This window comes from Nipponia nippon, unplaced genomic scaffold (assembly GCF_047370975.1).
Source record: "Nipponia nippon isolate SJK-2023a ecotype South Korea unplaced genomic scaffold, ASM4737097v1 scaffold_4, whole genome shotgun sequence".
Classification (NCBI taxonomy): domain Eukaryota; kingdom Metazoa; phylum Chordata; class Aves; order Pelecaniformes; family Threskiornithidae; genus Nipponia; species Nipponia nippon.
The window spans coordinates 19,368,874-19,393,900 of NW_028262358.1; the positions used below are offsets into that span (position 1 = coordinate 19,368,874).

At 45.1% G+C, this 25,027-nt stretch overlaps 1 long non-coding RNA gene across 4 annotated transcripts; it reads left to right on the forward strand.

Moving 5' to 3' along the window:
• Positions 1–22: 22 nt before the first annotated feature.
• Positions 23–24,580, forward strand: LOC148053178 (uncharacterized). 4 transcript variants are annotated; one of them, XR_015708223.1, is made up of 4 exons: positions 23–555; positions 1,668–1,895; positions 4,876–5,017; positions 23,893–24,580. It is a non-coding gene; the product is annotated as an uncharacterized LOC148053178 (long non-coding RNA). The 4 variants fall into 4 exon arrangements; XR_015708224.1 differs by having other exon boundaries at positions 4,876–4,949; XR_015708226.1 differs by having other exon boundaries at positions 1,748–1,895.
• The last annotated feature ends 447 nt before the right edge of the window (positions 24,581–25,027 follow it).

A 25,027-nucleotide genomic window follows, 5' to 3' on the forward strand; every position in this document is an offset into this window, starting at 1 on the left:
TCTCCGGCCGTGAGGCGGCCTGTGAGGCAGCGGCCGTGGCTGCGCCGCCATAGTGGGGCGGTCGTGGGGTCTCTCGGCTGCGAGGGGTCACTGGGGCCGGAGGCGGCCCGAGGGGGGACGCCGGCCTGCCGGGCTGGAGCCGTGGCTCCCGCACCCGGCCGCCGATATCGGGGCTTCTCCCCTCAGAGGTAGCGGGGGAAACCGGCGGCTCGGCTCGGCCGGGGCCCTGTGCTGCCGGCTGCCGTTAAGTGGCTGTGTGGAAACACGAAGCGTGTAGGTAACAGGAGTGAGCTGCCTGGTAAAGCACCCTCCGCTTCCCCTCAAGCTTAACGGCTGCAGCCTCACAGCCGGATGCGTGAAATTTTATAATGCCAGCGAAAGGCAATTTTAAACTAATTGCTTGAAAACGCCTGGCTTTACAGCCATAACTTATGTTTTTACAGACCCCGTAACTAAGTGAGCCACCGGCATTTCTAAGGCATTTAAATGCTTATTGATGGCCTTCAATAAATGGGAAAGCTATGCGAGTGTGCAGATCCTGATTGAAATAAAAAGGTAAGGGGGAAGCATAGAGGAGTAAATAAAGAAACCGGAGGAAAGGGCCAAAGAATTGTTCTCTGGGAGTTGCATCTGACCTCTGCTCGGTTTATAGATCAGAGGGATGAATAAAGGAAAATGACAAACGTTTTCACATTATTTGCTATGGGTGTGAGAAGTTTGTATTTTCAGAGTGTAAGCCTTTTTGTTTAAAATAAAAAAAAAAAATAGCATGACAGTAAGCAAGATAATCCTGTAGACAGATGAAACCACTTTTCAATCAGCGTACAAACCACTCCTGTGCCTCTGCTGTTCCCATTGCTTTATCAAGCAACAGTGAAGTGAAATTAAGATTCTGGCAGCTCTGTAGCTCATCAGCTGTGGGGGCAGAGACACAAACTGGAGTCATGGTGAATTCCCTCTGCTGCTGTTGTTGCTTAGGAGGAACCTCAGGCACAGACACAGGGAGTATTTGCAGCAGAGCTTCACCTTCCTCTTTGCTTTGTGCCATCCGTGATGATCTTGGGTACAAAAGGAATGAAGGGTAAGATGGCAATGAAGGAGACGCAAGGTACAATCAGTGAACCGTCCTGCTCTATATCATTGGACAAAATGGAATATTTTGCAGATTCCAAATCTAAGTTGGCCATCGCATTCTTTTCCCCGAATTTCCTGCACAATATTGGTGACAAGTGATACACATTCCTTATGCCTGTAATCCTTATTTTGAGTCACTTTGCACACAGAAATAAGTTCCATGTAAAATTCTTCCTAGCCCCAGAGAGCTGCCTGTCCAAGCATGGCCAGCTGTCCTTTGCCAAGGTAAAGTCAATTTAGGAAAACTGATAAACTGTGTGCTTGGCTGCGTTCTTCACTAGCAGAGTATCAGAGCTCGTCGTAACAGGTTTCTCTCAAAGGCTGTGTCTATCCTTGGTCTTTGTGTTCCTTTTCATTGGACACTTGATCCAGCTGGAGTTTTTTTAAGTGGGAATTTGTCTGATGAATCGAATCCTTCATGCATTGTACGCCCAGCTGCTCATCAAGTTTGTTTAATATTAGGAGAAGGAGCAATTTTGGTTGCACTCAGATTTTCCACAACTGACAGCAGTTTTACACTCCTTTACTTTTAGGTGGAGCTTACATATCTGACACAAATTTGGGATAATAGTAAAAATACTTATCTGTTTTAAAACATTTTACGTCTTCAAAGCCAAAGCATTGACAGCCTGAACTGCGCTGCTCTTCACCTCGCTGGCAGCTGGCCGCTCCATCTGAGCCTGCCCAGAGTCATCACCGAGCCAGCAGCAAGCGCGTCCCAGCGAAACACCTGGCCTGCCATAAATCTGTGCAGGCAAGAGGTAAGCTGTTCTTAGGCCCATTAAAGTCACTGGAGCTGCGTGCAGATTTCATCCATATGGAGTGATTTGCTGAGTCAGGAGCAACTTGAAAGGGTGAACTTTCTTCATTTTTCGCTAACACCCGTCAGCATCTCACTTATTCTTTTCTCCCTCAGCTCACTCCATTTCTACCATAGAACGGACGCAGCAATCTTTGGTAATTAATGCTTTTTCTTGCCCACTCTTCCCCTTCCCTTTTTATGCTGTTTTTCTGAATTCTAGGTTCACTTCACTGCCCTTCCTCTGGCCAGTTCCAGTCAGCGGTATATCTGTATTTACCTTTATCTCGGTAGATGCCCAGGACTTGCAAATTATTTGGTTGTGTTATCAAGGCCACATGCCCCAGAATTCTGATGCAGGTTCCCCTTTTCCTCCAAATCCTGACATTTTAAATAGTAATACTGAGTGGTTTTCATTTGCCTTCTGCTTTTTTAATCTCTCGGGAAATTTTCATTGCTAACACCTGTTTTTCTATTTTCCCCCTCAAATATCAGAGAGAAAGAAGCGAGGGGGGTTTTTTCCCCACTTCCTTTTTCAAATGAAAGCTGAGGCTTCCACGCAATCCCGAGCCCCCTGAAATCAAGGCATGTGGATGTTCCCCTGAGTTGGGCAGCCTCTTAGGAAGCAAGCTGTCTTTGGTTCAACAGCAGGTGACAGATACCCCATTCAGCACAGCCATGTGGATTTCAGAAGCCGTAAATACCTACAGGTTGACTAAAAGCCATGCTCATAATCAGGCTGCAAGACAACAGCGATGAGCAAGTCAGGCCTTGTCCCGTCCTTGCTAACAGCCTTCTCCCTTCACTGCTGGGTGGGCTTTGTCTCCTTCTTCTAGGGGCTGAAGGGATGGGAACTGGTTTTACAAGCCCAGGTGGCCTTTTTCAGCAGCTTTAGAAGCTAAACATGCTTTAGAAGCTAAACTTGCAGCTTTTTTTCTCTCTCAAAAATGCTGCTCTTGAGTACAAAGGGCTCTGGGAGAAGAGAAAATTAACATGAATTACACAGGCGTCTAGTCAGGTCTGTGGCCTGGAGTTGAGAGACAAGCAAATTCCTTGCTTCTTTCCACATTCCCACTGGATCCTCCCTTTTGCTCTCACCCTGTTGGACACGTGCAAAGAGGTGTAGGTCTTGTGCAACCTAACAAAGGGCGTTTGGAAAAATTACACGTACCGCAACCTTCATGAAAGCACAAGAACGGATGGCACTGGGGCCGTGGGTACGTGAAACTCATCTGTCTTTCTGAGAGTGCATGGTCTGCCTGCCTCCTTTGTAGTTTTCAGAGGCAAAAATTTAGCTTAACTCAGTGTTCCTCTCCTGTACCCTGAAGTGGGTAATAGGAAGACAAAGAGTTGTTTCAGTCTCTCCTTCCTCGAGAGCTACTACCACATCGCTTTCAGTCAGAATGGCTCTTCACATGGTTTTTTCCTAGCTGCATCACATGAGAAGTATCTGACCTGAGAGCAAATTAAAAGACTCTTTGAGCAAAGCCCCGCACTGTATTCATATGACCATCAAGAATATTTCTGCTTTTTCTCTGTTCTTTAAACAGATCTGTGAAGTCGTTTCCTTGAAGGGTCTCTCACAGATAATGTAAAGTATGCCCATTCCTAGGAAAATCATGTGACGAGCCGCATCGCAGCTTTTTGACTTGGGAGATCAGTGTCTCTCACGAGAAGCAATGGTCGCCAGGCCGGTGGTTGTTCTGAAGGACATAGGGATGTTCTGTGGGATTGCCCTAACGTGCTCCATGTTAGTACTTAGATGTTTCCAGTAGGAGATCTCAGGGAGTTTTTGGGCATAAAGTATTACAGTCCTCCAAATATATCCAAGGAATTGTGGCCGTTTGATTTCAGGAGGTATAAATAATACCCGGAAATAGGAATACTGACACAAATTCAAACACTGAGACGCTCCCTTGGCTTTTGAATGGAAACAGACACGCCACCATTTGTCAAAATAACATTAAAGCCTCTTCTGCTTACACAGAAGATATGAATAGGGTCAGGCCCAGCATATCTGAGGTTTTATGCTAGAATAGACAGTACTTTCCAAGAGTCTTGCTCAGTTTATTCCACTCTGTAAATCTGCAGTCCCTCAAGGAAAGGTCATCACTGAATACCAAATAAACATTTACCTCATAACTGAAGGAGATCTGCTCATTCGTAAGATTACTTAGCATGCAGCCAGGGCTCATGACGGAGTGCCACCTGTAGATGAGTATCCTATAGTGGTGTCATACTTCTGTGTTGATTTTTAAAGAGTGATCCCACATTGGTGTATCCATGAAGCCCCAGATCCAGCCAGCCAGTTCAGACTTATGCTCCAGTACTTCTGCCTAGAACAGAGATAAAATATGGATCCGAAGTCCTCTAGACTACAGGCTATTGATCTGATCCTTGGAAGCACATCTCCACCGTAAGGGGATACTAACTGTCTGTGCCGTGAATGTTCATTCAGTGCATGTCTCCCATGGTATTGCATAGACCTGAGATCATCTCATGGTCCATTCATTCCAGGGCCTAGAGCATCACAGAAGCTGTGTAGATGACTACTTTCCAGTGTGTGTAGCAATGAGCGAAACACGAGACCTGAGTCAAACAGATGAGGCCACGGTGGTGGGAGGGGAACAGGAATCAAATCTGGTTAAGTGTGCAGTCAGAAAGCAGTCGGTGATGGATCCAAATCAGTGCAATACTACCAAAGTCTTGCTTTTAAGCACAGGTTCTTTGCAGGCCCATCAAACAGGAGCAGGACAGCAAAGCTCCTGCTGCCATGGTGCCCTCTGGACCACTGTCTCATTCAGACATTTTCTCCTGCCTCCTTATGTACGTGTTTTGTACAGTTTTGCTAAAGAATCAAATATCTCTTTAGGAGACAAACGCACCAACCTGAAAAGCAGTATTATGCCTTTAAAGTTGTTGGTATCTCTTTGGCTTTCCAGATCTTGGGACGAATCCTTCAGACAATCCCAGGCTCTGAGAAGTCAGCAGACCTGTTCATGTGACTCGGAAAACTGTGAGTTAACACGGCTCTGCTCTGCCTGAAGTCAATGATAAATCAATAATGACTTCAACTGAAATGAGGTCGGTCCTGGGAAAAAGGAAAATACATGTCTGACATCTTTTAAAAATGCACATGACAGACAAAACAAGACATTCCCTGTAACTATGCAGATGAACCTGTACAATTTACTTGGGCCCTCTGCTGATAGTCATCGTGGGGAGGACGTGGGTAAGGAATGACAATTAGATGTTAATATTCAAATAAATCTTTCCCTGGCTGTATTTCAAGGAGATTCCCTCCTCCATAACCTATAAAAGAGAGTCTTGCTATATACACTAGGGGGCAGAGGCCTTCTATGCATGGACGTCTCCTTGGTAGCCGGATTAGCTGTTTGACATAGACACATCTGCAGTCTCGGTTACACTGTGTGATAATCCCTTGAGGGGATTTTTATTGTAATGAGATTCCTGCGAAATACATTAGGTGCTCCTATAGCCCTCTCTGGAGAATTTATCTGTGAAACGTCTCGTGTTGCAAAACTCCTGATACTGCCAGAGCAATTGTTGCGAAGCCACGTTGTTTGCTGGATTCCACCACACTGTTCAGGCACTCGGATTCAGCCCAGTTTGTCTTTGCTGGCACAGTTGTATCGTGACCAGTGTTCCCATTGCTGGAGCTACAACTCTAGCAGCAACGGCAAGAAATCTGAGAGAATGTAAGCAAAGAGATATTTTTTCGCTCCCCTAAGGGGTAAGGGGAAAAGTGTCCTTTTTTGATTTTTGTTTTAAAAAAAGCAAGGCTTAATCGCTTTCTGTTTCTGAACTTCACTCATGTACTCATGTGAAGCAGCAGTTTTCCAAAGAATCCATTGTCATATTTCTGCAAGCTTCTCTGCACAGAAGCACTTAGAATAGTTTATCTTACTAACTTTTAAAGTAAATTAAGTAAGTTTGTTTTAAACCCCTTCCCCTTCAGCAGGAGTGGCCATTCCTAAAATAGCCTTTACTGGCATTTAGTTTATTTAACTTTGCATTAACACCATTTAATCAAGCCTTAAATTAGGTTTTGAACCAATTTAGTTAAACTGGTTCAAGGCAGTTTGATTTTCAGTTATGCAGTAACTGAAGAGTTTATTACATTTTAAGATAAATTAAATAAGTGAATTCATACAGAGATTTTCTACTGATCAGACAAAGCAGTTTTAAGGCAAATAAATCTACAGTTAAACCACTGTGGCTTTTCAAAACCTTGAGGCTTTATTTTTCCTCTTGTACAATGAAACTGTAAGTAAGTTGAAGAAAAAACCCAAAAGATTTCTTTTATGTGTCAGGGAAGTTCAAGCATAGATCTCAGATCAAGAAAATAGCAATAACTAGTACCTTCTCATCTTCTTCTTTATAACTTCCCTCCTCTCTTCCCCATCTGACAAGCATCAATTGCTTCAAGAAGAACTTGAGAAGCTAATTATTTTTAAATTCTGCAAGGTCTTGCACTTTGCTAATGAATCATACTCCTCACCCATATTTTTTTGTAAGCACAGCTAAGCTCGCCTTTTTCCACTCCATTGCCATATTTCACCCAAATCACCTTGGTGTTCCCATACATCTCACAGATGTTTTCATATAACAGTAATATGTTTCCAGAACAGCAAAACTTTGCAGGCGTTATGGGTGACACTCATCCTTGGTCAAAAACGGTCTTCACGAAATACAGTCATACTGCAACTGTCACAGATGGGCCAGAGTTGACTGTTGGTGGTGGAAAAGCTGTATCCATTTGAGCTTGTCTGTATTTGTCTCCCAAAGCCCAGGTAGAGCCTGGAGATCATTTCAGCCAGGGCTGGGTTGAAGTACAGCTGATATTTAACAGATCACATAACAATATACAATAGTCAAGGAGTGAGAAATAGAAGAGAACAGCATATAGATCTGACATTGTCAAGGTGAAGTTAGCCTGGCAGAAAGTCATTACCCAATAGAGAATTACAGAGGAGAGGACATTGCAAATATAAGGAGGAGCGGAAAGCAGCAGAAAAGCCAAGGCACTGTGGTAGAGCTGATGTGAGCACCTGAGCAAAGGGAGGTGTTGCACCAGAATTTGGATCCGCGCTCAGTGATGCAGTCTGAATTCCCTGGCATTGGCTGTCTGCAAAGCAGCCCTGTGAAAATCTAGACCGGGGGCCCACAATCTGCTTGGTTTCTGCATGGTTCAGTCAGGAGTTTTTCTGTGCTTGAAATCCCTGGTAAAAGAATACCCCCGCCCTGTGGACACATTGCCTGACAGTCACCAAGCAGTTCAATTCCAGAATCTGTGCTGTCACTGAAGGCAGTATAAAACTCGGCAAGACAGAGGGTGGGTGTAGTGCTGTCAGAAGAGCTGCAATACCCATATCCAAAAGAAAAAAATTAGTGTTCTTCATGAGATGTAGGGAAGATGCAGTTTCCTCATCTTCCCTATCAAGTGAGATGAGTTTACTCATACAGGAAAAAACAAATGCAGCTCCACTGATACCTCCATGTTATTTCTGGTCAACTTACAGCTTGTATTCAAATGTGAATACAAAAGCTGTGATAAGTAATGTCAAAATCAGATATATTATTTAAAAAGAAGAAATATGCCTTCACTGTAATTTAGAAAAGGAAACAGTAATGGTAGTGACTTTCTGTATGAGCAAGAGTAGCATATAAGAAACCAACATTTCCCATGTACTCATTTCACATGCTGCATTTGAGATGCTTTGGGCCTCATTTTTATACATGCTGAGCAGACAATATTCCACACTTCATGAAAGTCATGAGGTTTGTGAAAGTTGTGGCTCAGTCCAGACTGGGTTCCTTTCAGACATGCAGAAACAGAGACATCAAAAATCACTGGCCAGTTTTTAAAATGTTGGTTTTTACCTCTCCCTGCCTTAGTTTTCCCATCTGCATGGGAAAGAGGATAGTCACCCTGAGTGAGAAGTGCCTTGAGGCACCCCCTCCAGGGAGCGGGTAGCAAAGTGCTCTGTCGTTAATGAAGATGAGCAGTGCCCACTGTACTGCACACAATGCCAACGCTTAGATCGTTTCTCACCCACCTCTGCTTTCAACCCTAAACTGCATTTGTCTCCTGTATCTTTCTCGGAGCTTTTCAAGTTCCTGTTTATTTCAACATTTATACAGGAGGTTCCGTAACAACATCAGATTCATTTCATTCTTCCACCTGGTGCAGCTATCTTAAATCATCTCATCTCTTAAAGTAATTTCTTGTCTCGGAAGGCCATTGTGACACTTTTTATAAGCTCAAAGCCTACTCTGCTTGTTCAAGGAAGACACCTTGTGAATGCTGAATCAAGTCTAGCCTTCAGATCCCCATCTATAGTTAAAACAGTCAATGCCACAGCAAATGCACGCACAGGTGATGGCAGATGAGGTTTCCTAGACCTTGAAAAGATGAACTTGTTCCCACCGTAGAGGTTATATCTGAACACAGAACCTCTGTTGATTCTAATCTCAGTGCTGAGCTAATGTGTCTAATGGTCTCTGAATTGAACCTTGTGCACACTAAGGGAATAAGGAAGCTGCCTCTTCTGATAGTGAGGAGAGCCTTTAACCACTAGAACCAGAGTAGTTTTACTGCAGAAAGGAAGTGGGAGATTTGAGCAGCGAGGAGAGAAGAGCTTGTGGCTTGGGCACTGATTTAGGATACTGGTAGTCCAGGCTGGCTTCCCAGTTCCTGCACAAACTTCCTAAATGTTCATGCAACACAGAGATAGGAACCTTTCCAAGGCCTGACTTGTTCCTTAGAGAATAAACTCTTGGACAGAGTGACTCCTGCTTATTATATACATATGTTTTTCACTTATGTCGATGAGCTTCTGACTCTTAAGGTCATTTGAATAAATTTTCAGTTTGGTGGCTGAGCCAAATAAATCAGAGTTGGGCTGAAATCAGTTTGAACTGACTCACAGTAGAGATATCTGGGGTTTATTTGCGTTCACAAGAAAAACTGCAAAGTGTTGCTTGGAGTTGTGGAACATGCTTTATTCAACCCCAAATGAAATCTTTCCTTCTTAAAATACTTACAGTGAAAAAGAGTTAAATAGCAGGCTAACATTATAAAATTGGTGGTGGTAGTGGCCACCTCTTCTGCAAACACAAGCACTCACACAGGCAGTGTAAAACCCAGATCTGAATGTGCTTTCCATCTAGGAGGAGCTGACCCACATCTCCCACTCCTCACAGAAGCGTCTTCTCAAAGCTGTTCTGCATCCACCAGATTTAGTCAGAGGGAGGAACCTTGCCTGAGGTTGTGATGTTTTGTCGTGTGCTTTGATCTTGTTGTAAAGCCAATATATTTCTGACATGCTGAAATAGTTCCTTTCGATGTTAACAACATTAACGTAATTTTTGGTTCAGCCAAACTATACTGCAAAGTTGATGGACGGTTAATCGTTCTAAGCTTGTGCTGAAAGTGGCCAGTTGTCAGCATCTCTTATTATTCTTTGTTGGTTTATTTGAACTATCCAATGGACTCCTATAAATAGGATATTATCTTCTATTGAAAGAGAGGGGAAAAAAGCATATAAATGATACCAGCCTCCTGGGGACTTTTCTAGAAGGACTTCTCCTTTCTTTATTATAAAGAAATATAAAATAAAACTTTTGCTCAAGGGATGTACCAAATACTTTGATCTAAATTTTAGCTTATACTGTTGGGAGGATTTTTGCTGTAAAATATTTCTTGTGAAGTCTGAAACAAGCATAAGTTGACTCATGGAAGAAAAATTGAATCATAAAGAATAGCTACTTGAACATACACAGCAATGAATGCAAACACCTCCATTAGTGTCTGCAAATTGTAAGATTGACTCTAAACGCCACATGAGCTGACCAGTCCCCACCAAAGGAGAAAGAGCTAAAAAGAGAAAGAAAGAACAGCAGATGGGACAAAGAATGGATAATCCAAAAACCTTTAACTCTGCCTCCTTCAAAACCAAGACTGTTTTGGAGGTCTGCAGTCCAATTTGTGCCAGAAGTCCTAATAAAACACATCAGACTTCTAAATAGGGATCGTATTGCAAGATGGAGCTCTAAACAAATACCTACATGGCTGCATTGCCCATCTCATCCCAGAAAGTAATGCATCTTTCATCATCTTTTTCTAATATTCTTCTTTGCTTCTGCCTCTCCTTGTCATCCTAACTCAGGGTCCGTCCTGCCAGATGCTGAGCTCACTGTGGTGCTCATGCTGCCAAGTGCTGAGTGCCTTTGAAGCCACTGGAGGCCCGATGCATTTTGCATCAGGCTTGTTCACTTGAGTTTTGTCACAGGGTGTTTGTTTTCCTTGGTTTCCGAAGGTTTCCTGATGGTCAACAATGTTATATGGCGATAAACCATAATATGAGCTATTCTTCAAAATGACAGAGAGAAAGAGGAGGGAGGGAGGGAAAGGGAATTGCTTGCTGACAGTACTCGTTCCTGTGAATCCCAGGGTCACCGATCAATGCCAGTGCTGAGCATCCAGCGGTCACTGAGCGCTGGGCTCTACTGTGTCATTTCCAGTGTGCTGTAGAAGCATACCCACTCATGATGCAGACAGAAAGGACAGTGTGTGACTCCTGTAGGACAGCTGGGTAACTTTGCCAGCTGCAAGGCTGTCGTTATGCCTAGATGTAATGCGGGATGGGCAGGAGAACCCCAAGTCTGTTCCCTGCAGCCCCTCTCCCCTAGTCTGACCTGAGGGGAGGAAGGGGCGTTGACTCACCAAGACCTATGCATGACTGTTTTTTTTGTGAATGGCCCTTGCTGCTGGTGCAGCTACTAAATTACCCACACGCTGCCCTTTTGCTGGGTTTTGCTGGGTGCACTGCGAGTCCCTGGGGCCTTGGTGTTCCCTGGGCTGGAGCAAACCAGTTCATCTCCCTGCTTGCAGCCCCTCAGGGTGTAGAGACGGTAACTGTGAGATTGTAGAGACAGGACAAGACAACTGGAAAATATTTTTTATAGAGAACACAAACACTTTATTATTATTTATTTCTACAGTAATCTATTTCTAGCTCTATGACACTCTCTTCACTTGTTACCTAGCATCTGTGCTGTCTCTAGTGTTGGGGTCCAACCCCGTTGCCTGCAGCTGCACTATTTAGATGGCAGGTGCAAGTAGGGTAATGAGGGTGCGCTGGAGCTTGGCTGGGAGGTGGCCTTGGCATAGCAACGGCAGCGGCTGTGGCCAGCATGGACGTTGAAAGGCATGGGTCCCAGAAGTGAAGCAGGCTAGCCCAGAGCGCCTGCATAGCTGCTGAACATGGATGCCCAAATGGAAAGGTGGGAAGCCCCCAGCCCTAGTGTAAAAGGACTGTTTGGTACAGGAGGTAGAACGGGCTGTGGTGAAGCATGAGATGGAGCAGAAGCTGCATCCTGGACACCAACCAGGGTGTGGCTGCGGAGTTGTGGTGATAGGGATGTACGGGCACTTCCGATCTGTGTTGTTGCTTCAGCACGTGGCTCGGTAGGTGTGGAGTTGCTGGGTGAAGATGTCTGGGTGTCCTCCTGCAGAGCGGATGCAAAGGGATCGTTCTCCTCCGCAGAAGCAGCTCCTACACTGCAGGCTGAATGTCTGGGGTTCTTTTCAGGCGGCCTTGCTTCAAATCCATGTCCAGTGAGAATGCAGCTGGTGCTGTGTTTTTTACACCAGCACTTTGCTTACAGGTTCATAGCAGGTGGGGATAATCTCCCTTGAAATAGGAGTTATAATAGAAGAGTAACTAAAAAATGCAAAGGAGAGGAGCTAGTTGGCAGCATTTCCAGACTGAGAAAGACAAAGCTACGATAACTAAGCATTTGATTCAAAAAAGACAAAGATGGGTATTAAAAAGGCCTCTTAGGGGCATTTTAAACCTAAAGTTGAGGCTGAATAAAATGTTACAATACAGTTCTGTTAAGTCATAACCCCCCCTTGTGTTTTTGTCATTTGGGAGCAGAGAAGTGTAGAATTTTCCAAAGTGTACAAATGGATGTAGAGCCCCAAATATCAGTGGTTTTCAGCCACTTCAATGTGGAATGAATGCGTAGGTAATAATATAATGCTGACATGTATCTTGTCAGCATTCAGCAGTGCCACAAGAAAATTTAATTTTTTTGGTACGGCAAGATATGGAGCAAGTACAAAAAAAGCACAATATGATGAGACTATCTTTCCATTTCCTGGGCTCAAAGTAAGCGGAAATAACCAAAACCTATTTTTTCAGCATTTTTGCTCCTCAGGAGTAGTGTGTCAAGAATTGCTGAGAATGACCGGACAGACAAAATCAGGACATTCACTACCGTCCTCGTCTGCTACCTTGTAAAGGCTGACTGTATATGAACGTAAATCTATGCCAGCAGAATATCCTGAGACTTATTTCACGTATGGAAGGACAGACGTACCTCGCCAAAAGCAGAACCTGCTGCTGCTAGTGCTTGAAGTTTGTCAGGTGAGGCAGATACTGGAGAATCCCCTTCCATTTTGCTGAATCCATGAAGATTAAGCTGACAAATGAAAGTTTTCGTGGACTCAGTTTCAAAAATTTGCAGAGGTCCTCTCCTTCCCAGCACTTCCTTTTTGAAGAACTTTTCAGCAACCACTATGCGGTTTCCAGCATTGCCCCACCAAATTGACTGAAACCAATTGCCTCCAATAATTTTCCAGAGTTTCTTCAGGAAGAAGGGGGATGAAAAGCTTTGCCAGAGCTCTCCTCCAAAAAAGTAGCACCTACACTCATGGCCCTGGCTTCATCAGGCAAAACTTGATCAGCTTTATCTTCTAGTAGAGACGCAAAGGGAGCATCACCAGCAGCTGGCTCTTCTATCACATACTGGAGGGACAGGAGAAGTTGAGAATGCCGACTCAACTGTCTGGTCCGGAACAGAAACCCAAGATGTTTCTGATTAAGAAGGCTCCATTTTCATTTTTTTTTCTCAATTTGACTAGAATTTCCAAGCTGTAGCTGATTACCTGGCCAGCCAGTCTTCGTCCTACTAGACGAGATGCAAGATGAAGAGCAACGGTGCCAGCTGCCCGGGGAGCCCAACTGAAAGTTCTCAGACGTCACCACAACACCCGTGGTGCATCATGGCCACATCACAGCATGGCCTCCATCTCCTGGCAAAATGAAGCAGGGGCAGAAGAAGTTGCTAAATAGCAGTGGTTGCTTTTCATTTATAGAGCTGCAGATGTTTTGAGCCAAGGGTCAGGAAGGAAATAAAACTGTATTTGCATTTCCTAAGTCCGGAAAGGCCAGTGTTGCGTCCAGTTGCCTTTGGCAGTTGGTCGCCCAGGAGGAAGAGGGAAGGCTGCAGTGTTAGGAGTCGCAATGTCCCATACTTGAAGTTTTTCAGTTGGGCACCTTTCACCCATGCAGAAATGTCTGTACCCTCTTTGTTCTTATGGTGAAGCTTCTGCTTCACCGCCTGGACAAAGAGTTTTGATCAGCAGGGCTGGGGCTGCAGCCACTGCCCGACTGCGGTGCTTGTGGGGCTGCTCCTCCTCTAGGCACGGCTTCCCCTTCTCCATGCGGCCCCCTGACTAGCTCCTTTCTGGCCTCCCTTATTTACCTGTGGGTTCTCCAGGTGAGCAGTGCTGCTAAAAGAAAACAGAAATCTGCTCCCGGTGCCTCCCCATTTCTTCTGTAGAATAACCCACGTTCTGTGGTTTCAGTAGCACTGCTTCTGTAACAGGCTGTCCAGGTACTGAGGTGATGCTCTCAGCTTTCAGCAGTGTTTCAGTGGCTGCTCCATGGGATAAACTGTAAGTAAAAGGCTACCTAAGTACGTTTTGCAAATGAAATAGACAGGAGCTATGCATCCCAGCCCTTTTTTGGGTTGGCTTCCTATGCTTTTATTTGATATTTGCCCTTCATAAACCAAACCAGCAAAACCAATGATGCTCTAGTGAGCTTTTAAATTCAACCCTCTCTGCAGGACTGCATGTTTTTCCGTAAAGGAAAGATCTGATTGAGCGCCTGTAGGAGTTGGTGATTCTCTTCCCTTCAGCATTTGGATCTGGCCCTGGGAGTTTTATGAAACACTGGCAGAAGTGTGAGGACAATAAACATGAGGACAATAAGCGTGAGCCCAAGAAGCATTAGAATAGTATGGGCATAGCTAATAACAGCTGGGAGTTTGGGCAGAGCGAGAAGGGTCTCCTGGAACTGCCTGAGCACCACTGAAGGTGGACTTTGCTATTCACCTGCAGGGAGAGGACACGATGGAAAACAAGGGCTGTCCATATGGGCTGAGAAACTGTGGCTGGGCCAAGCCGAGCAGAGACAGCTGCAGACGAGCTTGCAACAGCTACTACAAGAGCTAATGTAATAACTGTGTCGAAAGAACAGTTACTTGCAGGAACTCGTACAAGTAACGTACCTGGTGCGTTGGCTTTGCTAAAGTTCATCATGCAAACGTGACCATATGAAAACAGGAATGAGGAAAAAGGCTTTAGCTATTATTAGCTATTATTAGCTATTTAGCTCCGTCCTTTTCTCAGAGCCAAGGCTGTCCTTACAGTCCCAAGCCCCAAGGGGGGTTCTGGCATGGGCTGGCAGGCAAGAGAGCTCTTATTGCTCTCTCTGCTACTGCTTCCCTGCATTGCCTTGGGCATCGCACTGTCACTGCTGTTGCCCTCTGTTTTCTGACTTGTGCTGTGGGGAGGACTGGCCTCACCACTGCCAAATGCTCGGAGCTCTTCCACTTGTAGCTGCAGGGAGTTACCTATTCACTCATCCTGTTTACATCACATCAGCTTGTTAAAAAGAAAGGCTGCCCGGCATGCTTACCTTAAATGTAGATGGAAAAAATATATCTACCCAGTGGAAACTGATTTGAATTCAGTAGATTATTTAGTACCTTGTATGTAAATCCTTGCTTTCAATTTTTGAACAGTATAAGTGAAAATAGGAAATGTGGAAAAAAGTACTTCCTTGGAGACAGTGCTTGAAGGGATTTTGAACTGAATTCTGAAAGAGAGAACTTGATCAGTTCCTATCCCAGAGACAGCTGAATTTCTAATTTAGGTGTACAGTATAAGACCTGGTCCTTAGCCCATTTGAATCGGTAGGTATTTTTCTTTGGATGTAACTGGGTAACATATGCAGACTATAATTTGTGTTTCCTTCTACAGTTGTTAGCCTTTGGGGGATTTTTCATGGATTATCTAAATACCAGAGAAAGAGCCAGAACTTATTTCAGGTGTGATGTAATACACTTTATGGGAGTCTTCCCAGGGACTGATCTGGTTTCTTATTCTCAAATTATTATGATTATTTCAAATGTAACCAAAATTAATCAAAAGCTTTCAAACCCTGCTGATACTCAGAATTGCTGCAATAATTTTGCATTTACTTATGAAAAAGCTTCCATAATTGTAAATGCTTAAGCGTATTAACAGGAAATATTTGACTGTAATCTCATCCTTCTGCAATGATCTGGAAAATCGAGTGCTGTCATAGCTATTCCAAATCCGTTTGCCTGCAATACAGCTAACGTCTCAATTAAACAAAATCGATGAAAACTCATCAACATTTATGCTCACAGTGTGTTATAGACACTTTGAAATGTTTGAAAATTAAAATGGAAAATAAACCATAAAAAATTATTCCAAAACCAACCCATCAAGACTGCTTTCTCAAAGACAGCATTTGTCATTGAGAACAGGTTAGACCAGATGTGGGCTTTTTAAACTGATATGTTGTTGGAGACAGAACTTGACAAAAAAAACATAGTTTTTAGAGACTGCAAGGCCCCACCTTCCCCTTTTACAACTGCTGTACCAGGCAAATGCCTCTGATTCACCCCAAACTTGAGGAAAAAACCTCTGAGAATCATTTAAGCATTAAGAATGGGAGAGCGTAGTTTTGACAGAGAAAAAGATGAAAGTTATTAATCAGGTTTTTAACAGAAAATGAAGTGCAGTATTAACTTCAGGCATTACCCGTTTCTGGTAAACATGGGAGACATCATCTGTTAACAACTGCCAAGCAAATTTCATTAATGGCAAAGTGTCCTGCGCTGTTTCTGCGGAGGTCATCATCCTCCTTTTTCCAAAGTGGCCAAAAGCTGAGACACATTTTGTTTCCATGTAAATGCAATTGTAATATGCTTGTTCATATTGACAGCTTGCATTTGAGGGACATTTCCATCCACCTTCCATCTGAAACAAAAATCTGTTTGACCGATCACCTTGGGACACTGAAGCTGCCCCAGCAGTACTTTTCCTCCAAGGGAAAAGGGAAGAACCTCTGGTTTGCCAGGGCTGTAAGGACTCCCCTGGTCCTTGCGGTATGTTTTTCTTGGATACACTGCAACTGTAGGTGCTACTCAGAGTCTTGCCATGAAAGTTAATTTTTCCATCAGAGAGCAAGCAAGCTGGGGAATATGGGAAAACAGAGGCAAGGAGCTTTACGTTTCTGTGCAGAGACTCAGCTGGCCACCAGCCCGCAAAGCCATCACTGCAGTTGTTTAGGTAAAAAAAAAATAAATAAAAGAGAACTGTAATATTTGATGACAATCTAATGTCAGAGTCCATGACATCACCTGCTTCCAGCTGCTGGTTAATCATGTGAAAGAAATTAATTTGGACATGGAAGAGTGAATCCAACTACTGGGACAAATAACTGCATTCAGAAAGGAAGTAGGAGGGAAGAATTTATCAAGTGTTTGGTCAAATTAATTCATTTTAGAACAGCCCCAACCCCCAATTCTCTCTGTCCCTGTCAGATTCATTACTAAATCCTCATCGTCTGATTGCACCCCTATATGATTCAGTCTTTTGGTTTCCACAGAATTACTACAGTTTCCCCATGAGCAGAACTGGCCATCATCTTGATGGAGAGAAGGTGAGAAAGTGGTGTGGAGGGAAAATAAAACCACTGACAATTTAGGAGTTTCAGTGAGGCTGTGCAGTGAGAGAGTCCCTGGCATAGGTCTCAAGAACTTTGTGGAGGCTTCCTAGGGCACTTACCACTTCCAGTAACATGGGCGTTTTGGCGTTGTCATTCTCCTTATCTCAACTTTCAGAAGTATTTCCAAGAGTTCACAAAACCTGTCTATACTCGTCACTTCCCATCCAGGTCAGTTTCCCTGGGAAAGGAAAGAGGATGGGAATGGGACAGTGCAGGTACTTCAGGGCTTTCTAGTCAGGGGCTGGGAAGCGTAAGATGCAACTTAAAAAACTCTGCAGGCGAGAGCACTGTTTAGACAGTACATCTGATGGCTGGCATTTTGTTAGTTGTTGGAGTTCATCCCCTAGTCTCCAGTGGTCTCAAGTGTGCAAAGGAAACCCTGCTGCAGCAAAATGGAAGCTGATTTGTAGAAGACTAGAGTTGCACCTGCTATTCTTAAGTCCCTTCCAGTGTCCCTCCGGCAACTATAATGGGATGACACCCAGGGGAGAACTGGGCCCAGCGTGCTGAGCAGGACAGCTCTGATGAACTCCAGTCTTTTTGCTTCATCACTGATGCGCCACTTTCTTGATCAGTACCACTTGCTTGCTTGCTAAGGCAGCCTCCAACAGTCTTTCTTGGAGGTTTCAAGTCTGAGTATGCTCATGTGATGTTCCTTCCAAAAACAGGGCCCTGCCTAACTCGAGAGCCTCACACAGGGTCTGTTCCTGCAAAGAATCCAAATTTCTGTTTGTCTAACTTTAAAGTCTGTTCCACCAGCTGGAGTAAATCTCAGCCTGCTCCATTCTTCCTCCACATCTCTTTTCGAAACAATAAAAATGGTAGATGGTTCCCTGATGACCGCTGTTGCTGATGACGCAAATGGTACCTCACTAACTGGATCCTGTAAGTCTTGTTCAGCCCCATCCGTCACCTTCACAGGGAAGAAGAGATGTTAAGCAAACTGTCTCTTAATGATAGATAGGGCTGTAAAAAAGAAAAATATTTCATTGTTTCAACATTTTGTTCCTTTTAGGAAATGTAAACCAGAAGGAAAAAAGTGGTCCATTTGGGGGTTTTTTTTAACGTAAACCACACTTGCAATCCAGTCCAAAAATGACCCTGAGGAGAGGTAAAGAAATTGGGTTGTGTAGCTAAGAAGTGAGTATCTCTGCCAACAAATGATGGGTGTTTCCAGGATATGGTCTCCCCTATCAGAAAGGGTTATTTCCAAGGCATTTCTCTGGCAGCTTTTATGAATCTCCCTCTCTCTGAGCCAGAAGACAAGAAGATGTCAGACGGCTGAGCTCTTGCACCGTTCCCGTTCTCCTATTCAGGACAAGGCTGTCCTCAGCCAGCGGGAGAGAACGTAAGGGAACTGGCAAACCTCAAACATTTTGTCAAAGGGAGACACGCTTGTAAAGTTAATCTTTAGCACTCTGTCCGGGTGCCCTCTTCCTCCACCTCGTAAAACAGCCCTGAAGAAAAACAGTTTCAGTCTGTTCTCGGTGGAGAGAAGACCACAACGGCTGCCAGCTTTTCCAGTGCCTTCAGCTGGGGATGCAGGCTGTGTTCACGAGGGGCGAAGAGGCAACGTCTCCGCCAGCCTCAAGAAGCCACAGTCTCTGAGGGCAAAGCAGCCCACCTGGCACTGGGGCCAGCAGAGCCTCACCAGCTCTCCTGCTTCTCCCTCCTCCGTGCTCTTTTTGCCCGGGCAGGTGTCCCTCTGTCCCCCTCACCAGACAAATCCTGCCCTTCTCAAACAGCAGAAGCCTGTGGGCAGAGTGGCAGGAGCGTGGGTGCGTGAAGGGAGGGCTGGGAGCTGGAGGGAGGGCTGGGAGCTCCCCACCAGGGAGCAGCTTGAGCCTCTTTGCCATGCCCCTCTGTGGCACCGTCTTCTGCCAGCTCTGCCTGCCTCAGGCCAGCCCGAAGGCCTACGTAACCTGGCCCTGAACGCTGCTGTCAGGGATCGTGGGAGAATCTGCTTCAGACAACAAAAGCTACAGGTCTCTATAGGTGTATCCAGAACAGAGGAGAGCAAAGGATGGAAAAGGGTTGAAGAACAAGTGGAAAGTATACGCAGGGGTTCTGCTGAGCACCTGCAGGCTCCATGCCACTCCTCTTCTGCCCTCACTTTTGCATCTCATTAAGTTACTTAGGCAATTAAGTGAATTCCCCTGGGAAGAAGAGAGCAGCCAGCTGGAACTCTGTGGTATCCGTACGTAACATTTAGGAAGCCTTTAGAGCTGCAGTCTAGCTCATCAGCTCTCACTCAGCAAGCTTGGAAATGGATGGTTAATGTCTCGTCTCTGGGCCAGATCTTCTCCTTCCCCAGCTGTAATGGCTTTTTAGATATCTAATTTCAAGCAGCTTTTAGTACCTGCCAGCCCATGAAATATCTTTCACCTTTTCCAAAGGAAAAGAAGAATGGAGAGCCCCTTCCTTGGAGCACAGAGGGTTGTGAAGAGTGGCAAACTTCATGGCGAGGTGAGGGACCGTCCCAGCTCTTGAAATCTGCCTTCTTACTCAGGCACCTAAATGTGGGTTTAAATGCTTCAGTTTAGTTACACAGAGGTGAAAGCTCCAGCCATAGGAACTTGCCCAGGGTTAGAGAGCACATGGGAGTAGAGTGGGAAATGCCAGTGATCTGAAACTCTGTAGTCTGCAGCGGTGGCTTAAAAATCTTTCTAGGCATGTGCCCTCTCAGAGATAAATAACTGCTGATCCAGGAGCAACCTGGAAACACTTGGGGGAGGAGGAAGGGCAGCACAAGAGGGAGCCTTGTCCTGGGCATACCAGCCAGAGGAGGTGGGAACACAGCAAGGAAAACTATGCTGCCTTGCTGAAATTGCTGCCCAAATCCAGAACTGGGGAGGCAGCTCCGAGAGCAGTTCACAGCTCCAGGAGTGGATGTCTTCAGAGCAAGGGCAGGGGGCAGCAGGGAGACAAAGGCTCCGACTAGTACTAGTTGGCGATGGAGAAGCTGCTCTTGGTACTATTAAAATGCACCCTTATTATGCCTGGGCATGCACGTATGTACGTATGTATAGAAACTTGTGATAGGGCTGAAAATTTTCCGAGGTGGACATGTATGCTGTTCTTTCCCTAAGGGCTTTACTTACCTTTAGTCGTTCAGAAGAAAAGCATGATCTAGCGTGTGGATCTCAATCTGTCTGGAAAGATATTCTTGCCTGAAACAATTTTATGTGCAAGGACTGGTGTTTTCCAGTGACTGTTATAATACAGCTGCTTTTCAGGGTCAGGGTCTGCTGACCTTTGCAATTTGTTGCGTGGCAATGAACAGTGCTACGTACAGAAAATAGCACCAATAATACACTGTTGTCTGGCAACATCATTTAGGAATATTTTCATAGCTCTATTGCTTTAGCTATTCAAAATTATGAAGAATGAGGCTAGATCTGCCAGTTTATTAAACTGTGCTGCACTCATTCAAAGCTCAGCTTTTTTCCTTTCACAGACATAGGAACAGACAAAGGTAAACATCTGTCCATCATAGAAATAGTATGGTAAATCCTTAAAACATATTATTATACCACAGGCAAAAATAGATTCTTGGAGAGAGCCAACATGCTTTATTTTAAATTAAATGCCCACAGCCCAGTATGGGCTTTAAAGCCATTAATCATGTCCTCTTCAGTGCCCTCTTTCTTCCAGTTTTTCAAAACACAGGGATCACTCATTGCAGACTGGAAACTTGGACAGCATTTCTTGTGATCCCACATTCATCTCATCCCTAAAAGGTGCAGTGGAGTCTCACAGCCCCGGGGGCTGAATATCCCCGTCGTATACTACCAAACCCGAAACAGTCTATGTGACACACTGCACACTTGAAAAATAGCTTGTCTTTTTCCTGCTGTGATCGTAGCTATCTCAAACAAATGCAAAGCTGCCCAATTATGGTTATGTGGTCACAGTCTAGTGGAATAACTGTGACCCATGAATAGAAAAAACCTCTTCAGACAATGAAGCAGTATTTGAATTCTAATTGTTTTATCCTCTCAACCATAGATGTCGGTACAACTTTTAGTAGCCTCAGGGTCCAACGGGGAAGAATTTCCCTTTACACTTTTATTTTTACTGAACCTCAGTAAAACTCAGCAATACATATTTCATGTGCCCCTAGTGCCTCTAGTTCGGTCCATGCAAAAAAAGGAAACATTAATGCTGAATCATGGGTTACTCCCCAAACATGCACATGTGTTTATATTCTTATTATCAGCAAATAGCAACCGTGGGCCAATGTGCCAATGTAAAGCACTGCTGCAGCGCAGGGGAGCACAGCTGTGGCACACACCAACTGCTGAGCATATCCAGACATAAAACCAGTGGGCATTCACATCAGACCTTCACGTCTTCACCCTGGGGAGTTGATTAGCTGAGGGAAAAATAAAGGTACCACTGGCATATATGCATTGCCTCAAGAGGAAATCTAACATCTTGTGCTTGTCCTAGGGTTCATAAACTTTCTTGCCTATCATGTGTGTATATAATTCCTTGTCAGAGTACTCTGCTATGCATAATATTTTCCATACATACATTTTACTCTCGAGCTCTGTAACGGTTCTCCAAAGTCCTGCTGCAAAACCTAGAGCCTGTGAGCCAAACTGGTGTTCTTAGCCCAGCGCTAATGCTCTGCATATGATGTGCGCTGTGCATGGATGTATGGGATGTACGCATCCCTTCCTCCAAGGGCCCCAAGCGTATATGAAACTTCAGGCAGGTCACAGCCACAAATGCCGTAGGAGACGCAGGACGTCTTAGTACGTACTGCCCGTTTCACAGGCGGGTGAAACAAGGCGGAGAGGCAATAAGCCACATTGCTAACACCCCACAGCGCAGCAGGGGCAGAGCCAGGAACAGGCCGCCGAGATCTTTGGCCGGCTTTCTTGGCTGTGCCGAGCCGTATGACTTGGTGCAGCATGGGGCGAGGTGCAGGCAGGAATGTGTGGAGGAGGTTCCCAGAGAAAAAAAACTGGTTCCTTTGTGCTCTAGGTGGATGTACCAGCTCAGGCAGAGGCGGGTGCAGTACACAGACTGCCCTGAATTACATTGACTTGCTACAGGTGTCTCTGCAGAGCGCTGTGTTCTTGCTCCCTGAACAGGAGCTGGCACAGAAAATATTAACCAGTCACTGCTTAATTCTGCCATTTATATGTGTTCCTGTGGGATAGCAGGAGGGCAGCAAATGACCAGATAACCCAGCTCAGAGGTCACTGAGAGCTCGGAAAAACAGCATCTTTCTGACCTGTTTTACCACTGAAGCGATACAGAAGGGCTGGTGCAAGATAAATATCCAGAGCCCTGTTCTCAGACCTCCATTTCCCCTGCCAGCCCAGTCAGACCAGAAGTGTGCCATGCCTGTGACAGTACCTGCCTGAACACAGACCATTCTCAGCACCTAATTCAGTGTTGTGTTTCTTCTTGAGTCTTCTGTCGTTCTTTTTCTTGCAAAATATTAGCCGGATTTATTCGCCATCACAGAGGCATAAACATAAAGTCTGCTGTCTGTAGAATTACTCTGTGTTTATCCATTTATTTTTGTGTTTTACATGATTGTAAGATTCAACTCACCGGTGAGGAAATGCTGTAAAATACTGCCTTCCACTGCAAGGACGCTGAGGGACCTTCTGATGCTGAACTGGATGAACAGTGACAGTTTGGACAACTCATCGTTGAAACACAGTGAAGGCTGTCTTGTCCAACCAGTCCAAACATGACGCAGAGCAATAATTTAAAAAATGAATCTTATAATAAAGGAAGAATGGAAGGAGGAGGGTACTTGAGGATCGTAGTTGGTTTATGATTAAATTGTTATGATTCTTTCTGTTGTGTTTTTACAGTTGGATTGATACTAAGTAGATTGTGGTCCATTCTGTCTTGTTCTAGCTTTATAATGCAGCCCATGCCATACTAATTGAGTGCCTCCAAAGATTTAAGTGACTAGGTTGGCCAACAACCATCGTGCAACTGTTCTCCCCTCTCCATGGAAGGAGGTATTTCTGCAGTACAGGACCTTGTTTCGATAAGGCATTTTGGGGTTTTTTTTGCTTGTAATTGTGGTTTGGATTGGGGAAGGGGTTCTTCTTCAAACCAGTCTATGTCTCTGGGTTTTCCCTAAGGAAAGCAGATCAGGGGAAGGAATATACCATGCACTTAGAGTGGAAAATGCTGAGACTTGCAACACATCTCAGTCATGGGGAGTCTGTTGCCAAGCCTCAGGCCCTCACAATGATGTGAGCATCATTGTGCCAGAGGACAGGGTCACCATCTTCATACTCTGGCAACCTTTTAGATACTATCCCAGGGTTCAGCATGGCAAGCCTTGAGATGTGGACCAGGACCTTGACCCCAGAGGAAGAAGGTGTATAAAGTAGCAAAAGACAGTTCTGCCTGTGCTTGAGAGGGTCACCAGCACCGTACTGGTCTGCCAGGGCTCCCCTAGCCCTGGAGGGCTGTGCCCGGGAGCAGGCTTTAGCAACAGTCAAAGCAAAACGTTAGCTAGGGTCACGGCAGAGGCTGAAAGCAGAAAAACAGCCTTGACTGTCCTGTCCGCTTTTCCTATCCAGCGTTCGCTTCCTGCGCAGCTGATCTCCCCTCCTGCCCGAACAGCCCTCTCATCCGGCTGCAGTGGGGCGCAAGCGCTCCTGCTGCAAGAGCCACCGCTCCCACCGGCAGCCAAACCTCCCCTTCCCCCCGGGCATTCACACCCGGCAGGGCCCGTCCTGCTGCCCCTACAAACAGCCACCACCCCACAGACTCGGCAGCCCCAGACCCAGGGGCACAGCGGCCACAGCCCAGGTGAGCCACACACGCTGCTCGTGGGGCACAGCGAGCGCATTTGGCACAAGTGTTTTTAAATAAGACATGACAATTAACGTGTCTCCCTTCAAGTACACGGAGGTGCTGGGAGGCCATTAACTTTGACAGCCGTGATACCTCTTTCCCCAAACACTTACAGCCAGTGTGTCAGTTGGAGATGTTACACAGTTAGGACAGCTCCATGCCCTTCTCTCAGTGTCTGTCCTTGCTTTATTTCAGGACTAAACACATCCTGCAGTGGATATATGCCCTTCCTAAGTGGAAGATCCTGTTCATTTTAATGGCCCCACTCTCTTGAATAAGGACAAGCTGCCCACACAAAAGTCGGCCGGATCAACCGTTTGCCCTAACCCAGCCTGCTTCAGTATTCTCAAGCACTGCAATGATTTTCTCTGGAAGCAGGAAGTATAAATGCAAATGAAGAACATGGCTTAAGCAGAAGTAAGATCTTTTAAGACGTTGGACTTTTACTTGAAGAATATACGCTGAGACTGCAAGCGAGTGGGAGTGGGACCATCTTTTTGTTCTCTTGGTACAGCACCTAATGCAACGATGCCGAAGCCACGGAGAGGGCTCCTCGGCAGCATGAAGCAACTACAGCAGTGCTGGTGCCTGGAGACGTCCGTCTGTCTATGAAAGAAACTTCTCTCCTTCCGTGCCTCCATCCTTGTCCCTGGATTGGACTAGCAACCTGTTTCAGTTTGTGCTTTCCATTTAGGCTAACCTCAGATGCTCAGTTTCCACTTGATCGGAAACACGTGTGCTGAAAGCTGTCTGCTCTTTCTTCACTATACAATGTGGACTGCTGCCTGGCTCCAATCTGGAAACAATTATTTCCCTCCTGTACCTACCCGTTCTGAAAAAGGATTTATCCCTAGACTTTTTTTTGCTCTTTCCACTTTTATTCGCCGCTTCCTTCATAAATAAAAGCTTGTCGTTGTATGTAATGCCCACAGAACAGCTCTGGCTCTGGACGTCACATGTTTCTGTTACACGACAAAAATGCTGCCATGTTTTAAGGCCAAGTCTCCCTTAGGGAGTTTTGTGTGAGTAAACGTGCCATAGTGAATTCGCCGCTCCTTTGTCCTGTTCTAATAGGATGAACATCCGATGGTGCTTGAATTTGTGTGACTTTAAGAAAGGGCTTTAAGCACCCGTTGTGGTTACACTCGTGTAAATACTCTTGAACAACCCCAAGAACAGTCAAAACACGCACGGATATGCAGTAGCGCTTGCAAGTACATGCAGATGCTATTAGCATAGCGTAGTGCAGCTCTTTTAAAAAAAGAAGATACCTGTTTATCTGCAGTATTCTTGGATTTATTATTTCTTTCAAAAGTTCCTGCTTTTTGAT